Consider the following 5,893-nt stretch of genomic DNA (forward strand, 5'->3'; position numbering starts at 1 on the left):
AGCATTTGGGTTCTACAAACCCCTTTTTAATTTCCCCGACGGCTGGGGTCATAATACTATGTAACCCCAAGCACAGTGGAGAGAGGGCTACCAATTTCCAGAACTCTCCCTGTGCAGGAGACCCTGCAAACTGAAGAGGTAAATGATCCAAGCCAATGGGAGGCCTCATGAGCGGAGCCAGGTTTCAGATGCACCAGGTAAGGACCAGGGTTTGGTGCTCGCGCCTTTCTGCCCGTTGTGCGGTCCAGTGCGGTCTATACGTTTTTTTTTTTTTCTTTATGCCAGCTATGGTTATGTGAGCAGCTTTCAAAATGAAAAATAAAGGCTTCGCTTTTCCTATACTCTGCTTTTGTGGGATCCTCAAGGCCTTTCAAAGAGCTGGGGCCGTTTCCACAGCCAAAGAACAACAGAGAGATCAGTTGTACTTGAGAGCTTGGTGTGTGCGTCGCTAACTTGTTCGGGCTGAAGAGCTCCCTTACAACTTGGCAAGACATGAGAGATAAAAGGCAGTGTTGTGGGACTGCGGTGGTTACAGATTCATTATTTTAGAGCCCAAAAGAAGCAGGCGAAAGCCGTCACAGACTCCGAGGCCAAAACCTGGTTGAGCTGTTCTCCTTGCAGGCGGGTGAGGCTGGGCCTTCGTGCCTCCGGTCACCATGACTTGGGGGTAAGCCAAAGATTTCTTGGGTTCACTAACCGGTGGAAGCAAAGAAGGTCCTATCGACAGTTACCAGAGCCTTGGGGGTGAAAGAAGGGACTAACGGTAGGGAAAGCGAACCTGGCTATTGGTTAAGGCCATAAGCAGAAGTCCAGAGGCTGGCCCCAGAAGCTTTGTTTCTGATTGCCTCCTACCACAAGTCCTGATTGCCTCCAGAATTTGAATCCAAAAGCTGGGGACAAAGGGCAGCCAAGTCTGTCACAGATAAGAAACTTTTCTTGAAAACCAACATGATCTGCAGGGATGCACCATTACCTCAGGTCGCCACCATGGCGGTCTTAGCATTTCAAACTTCTCCTTGACTCATTAGAGTCTCCATTTCACGTTTGCTTAACTAAGTGTTCCATGCAAGCACCTTTGGCCAAAAATAACGTAATCGTGTCTCCAAAGCATATATCCCCCTTCTACCCAGAAGAACCCCGAGTTGCCGTAGCTTTTGGTTCCAAAGATATAGAATCCGACCTTGGGGTCAGGCCTAAGCTCATGGTCTCTGACTTTTTTTTTCCCCCCTGACCAGAAGTTTCTGGAAATGGGGAGGTTTTCTATGATGAGGAAGCCTTAAGTGACTTCTGCTTAAAATAGCTATGGTTGTCTGAGGCAGGTAATTGGAAGATATTAACAGATCCTGCACCCAGAGTGTAGTAGTAAATTAAATCTGGGCTGTTCTCCAGCAGATATATTTGGAGCAAGGCAGGGGTGCCTGGCAACCAACCCCAGTGGGGTGCGGTGCTGAGACCGAGGCCACAGGTGTGCTTACACATCTTGCTCCAGGGATCACCAGCTTTTCCCTCTGGCTGTGTGTCAGTAAGGCCAGAAAGAAAAATGGCTTTTAATATTCAAATTCAAGGAGAGCCAACCAAAGAGAAGGTCATCTGAAGTCTGAGCAGAGTGTGGGGGAAACTAAGGTGTATCAGGAAATTCCACATTTCTCTTTTGCTAAATCAAATTCTACCTGGCTTAGCCGCCACCTGCCCTACAGGAGGAGTGCATAGTGGGGGCAGAGTCCCTGCTCCCGTACTTGGGCTTCTTAGGACCGTGCAGGTGGGGCCTCTGGTCTGTATTTCATCGTGACTGCTATTGTTGCGACACTCAGGGTCCAAGATGGTGTTGGAAAGTGGGTGGGTGCCTTTGCTGATGATGGCCTGCTCTCCCTCCTGGTCACTTTGGCCTCTGAGCCTTCCCTGCAGCACACAAAGCCACAGATCCTGGTAGCCTTTCTCTGAGCCCTTGACCAGATGGTCCCAGGAAACACCTGCTGCCTCTGGGGCCCAGACAGGGGCTGAGACCAGGTTTCCGGGTCTCCGAGGGCTCCATTGTACATGGAAGCCACCAGTTGGCTGGCCCAGGCTGGGGGACTCTAACTCTGCCTGGGGTCGGGTCCCTCCTTTCTCCCTTACCCTCTAGAGTCTTCTCTAGCTCCAGACTTTGACAGCCTTAGCCTTTAGAATGAGGGTCAGCAAACTGTTCTGTAAAGGACCAGCTTTGCTGGCCACAGTCGCAGGTGCGACTACTCAACTCTGCCACTGTCGCCTGAAAGCAGCCACAGACAATTTGTAAATGAATGAGTTTGCTGTGTTCCAATAAACCTTTTTCATGGACATCGAAATTTGAATTTCATGTAACTTTCATGCGTCACAAAATATTACTCTTTCATTTTTTCCAATCAGTTAAAAATTTAAAACCATTTCAAAACCATTCCCAAGCATTCAGAAACCATTCTTCCCTTGTACGTGGTACAAAAGCGGATGGTAGGCCCGATTTGGCCAGTAGGCTGCAGTGTGCTGTTCCCTGCTTTAGAAAACCAAAGCTTTTTGACTTTCCTCGGGGGCAGTGGATGCCCAGATGGCCAGGAGGAGGTATGAACAATTCCTCAGTTTTTGGTTTCATTTACTTGTTTTTGTTTTGTTTTTATAAGATTTTATTTTTAACTAATCTCTAGACCCATTGTGGGGCGTGAACCCACAACCCCGAGATCAAGTGTCACAAATTCACGTCCTCTCTACTCTGGGTCTTCCTGCCATCAGGGACCCTTGATGCTGGTCTCGCACCTCATGTCTGGTGATGGTACTGAGTCCGTGGTCCTCTGACTCTGGCGTCCCTCAGAATCACCTGGAGCACCAGGAAGGAACACAGAGGTCCCCAGAAAAGGCCTGAACATTTGTATTTTGACCAAGTTCCCCAAGTAATTCCCTCCTGATTTTGAGACAGCACCCCCCACCGCCTCGGCTTCATTGTGGTTTCATACCATTCTGCTCTTAAACCAGCTGTTTGCTTTGCCTGGAATAGTTATCTCCATCCTTCCTCTGGTCCACTTTACCTAGAGTTATTTTGTAAAAACAAACAAACAGAAAACATACGTCAATGAGTAGTGCCTCTGGGAAGACTCCCTGATCCCCTATCTTAGTTTGAGCTCCTGAAACAAGCTGTGGATAACTTTTTGATGGCACAATTACCAGACCTTACTTTGAGCGGATGTGTGTTTGCTTGTCTTCCCAATCACTATGGAAGCTTCTAGACTGGACCTGGTCCCCTTCGATTTTTTTTTTAATCTTTTATTTCTAACCTTATATCATACCAGACATAATATAGACTCAGTAACCGATGGTGGAATGAATGTGTGAATACACTCAGAGAATGGACGGCAAGTGATAAGGAATGGACAAGGAGTTGAAAGGCGTGAATAGAGACTTCTAGTGTTTAGGTCTTATTCTCCAGCTTTTACTGTGAGCTGTGGTCTATCTGGGTTTCTTTTGCTGGATTTCTCCTCTCAATGGCTAGGATTAAGTGGTCCTCCAGTCAGTTCACACTCATTAAATGACCTGCACCAGTGGTTCTTAAGATGCGGTCCCTGAACCAGTTTCACCAACCTCACCTGTGAGAACTGCAACTTCTGCACCTGTACCCCAGATTCATGGAGTCAGAAACTCTATCGGTGTTTTAGCAAGCCCTCCAAGTGATTCTGATGAGCCCTCAGTAAGGACCACCGTGTCTGGATCACTGGCTCTCAAATGTGGCCGAACATTGAAACCATCTAGAGAGCTTTAAAAACTGACGCCGTGGTGCCTGGGTGGCTCAGCCAGTTAAGCATCCGACTCCTGCTCAGGTCATGGTCTCGAAGTTCGTGGGTTCGAGCCCGACGTCGGGCTCCTTGCTGCTAGCTCCGAGCCTGGAGCCTGCTTCAGATCCTCTGTCTCCCTGTCTGTCCCTCGCTCAGAAATCAACAAACATTAAAAAAAAAAAAAAAAAAAAAACGTACTGATGCCTGTGTCTGTGCCCCCATTCCACTGATGTGCCGGTAAGTGTTTCACAACGGACTCCCTGGAAAATAAAGAGCCCCGATTTATAGTGTGTGCCCATTTCTGTAGTATAAATACTCCACCATTGCACTTTCAGGCTACTAACATTAACATCACTTAATATAGAGTCGGGGAGCCATGCACGACTGGCTCTTGGGGGCTACTAGGAGCAAGCTGGCTTCAGCACACATTGGTTCCGTCCCCAGAGGTCCGGATTAATCGGTCCGGGTCATGACCTGGGTGTCAGGATGATTTAGAAATGCCCCAGGTGATCCCAATATGGAGCAAAGTTTGAGCTCCATAGCAGTAGAGTCGGTGTGAAGTAAAGGAGTGAACCTGAGTCCTCTCACCCAGTCATGGGCAAAGCACTTCTTAATTTCATCTTTTCCATACTATGACGAAACAGGTTTTGTAGGGAAGTCATTGATTGTCATACCAAAAAAAAAAAAAAAAAAAAAAAAAAACCTCGTATAAAAACTGTGCATTTCTCCAAATTTTCTTCTCAAAAGTGCGGAAATATAAGGCTAAATGTGGGTTAATCATCTGTATAATTACAATCAAATTTAGTTTACATTCAGTCATCTGAACCAAATTTTTTGATCATCAAATACTATATTTTAAACAATGTTGTTGTTTTGTAAACAAAACAGTAGCAACACTTTTATCTGTCTGTGCAAGTATAAAGTTGCAGTGAAAACCAGACATTTTGTGTTTTTAAATTAAGATTTTTTTAGAAGAGGAACATTTTAGGTCTTTTTTTGAAAGTTTATGTATTTTTAAATTGTTTATTTTATTTTTGAGAGAGAGAGTGTGCTTGTGATCAGGGGAGGGGAAGAGAGGGGGACAGAGGATCCGAAGCAGGCTCTGTGCTGACAGCAGAGAGCCCAGCCTGGGGCTTGAACTCATGAACTACGAGATCAGGACCTGAACTGAAGTCAGATGCTTAACTGACTGAGCCACCCAGACGCCCCAGTTTATTAATTTTTGAGAGAGAAAGAGAGAGAGAGAGAGCGAGAGCAAGCATGTGCATGAGGGGAGAAAGGGCAGAGAAAGAGGAAGAGAGAGAATCTCAAGCAGGCTCTGTGCTGTGAGCACAGAGCCCTACTTGGGGCTTGATCCCTTGAACCAAGAGATCATGACCTGAGTCGAAGTCAAGAGTCGGATGTTTAACCGATTGAGCCACCCAGATACCCCAGTTTCAAATATTCTAAACTTAGGCAAAATAGCAATATTTTGTATTCTGAACATTAGAATAAACCACAATCGGGATATATAGTTTGACTAAAAGGCACAGAAAATATAAAGATGTGGCATTTTGAAAAATCTAGTACTAGTAGAAAAGATAAGCCATAAGGTGATTTTCTTTTATGTGGCTTGTTGTAGTCATGTTTGAAAAGTGCAATTTCTCAGATCCTCGGGAAGAAAAATGGCTATATATATATATATATATATATATATTTATATATATATATATAATTGATTAAAATAAAGATGAATAATTTATTCTAGTGTGACATTTGGTTTTCTGTGCATGAATAAAAATAAAGGGTCATAATGCATGGGTTATTCCTCATATACTTAGATGAAGTCATCGCTAATGAAAAGATGCTATTAATTAGTGTCCATTAAATACAAATAAATCTGGAAACCTCACCTACTAGATTATAGGTGATAGTGATTAACTGGATCTTAAGCCAATTATTCATTCCAAAATACTCCTACAGTGTGAAAGGAGACAAAGTTGATATGGTTTTCATGAAACAAGATTGGCCAAGAGTGGATGATTATTAAAGCAGAGTGATAGTCACGTGGAGATTCATTAAATTATTCTCCACTTTTATGCATGTTTGAAATTTTCCATAGTAAAAGGTTTAAAATA

The sequence above is a fragment of the Panthera uncia genome, chromosome X (genome assembly GCF_023721935.1).
Source record: "Panthera uncia isolate 11264 chromosome X, Puncia_PCG_1.0, whole genome shotgun sequence".
Taxonomy (NCBI): domain Eukaryota; kingdom Metazoa; phylum Chordata; class Mammalia; order Carnivora; family Felidae; genus Panthera; species Panthera uncia.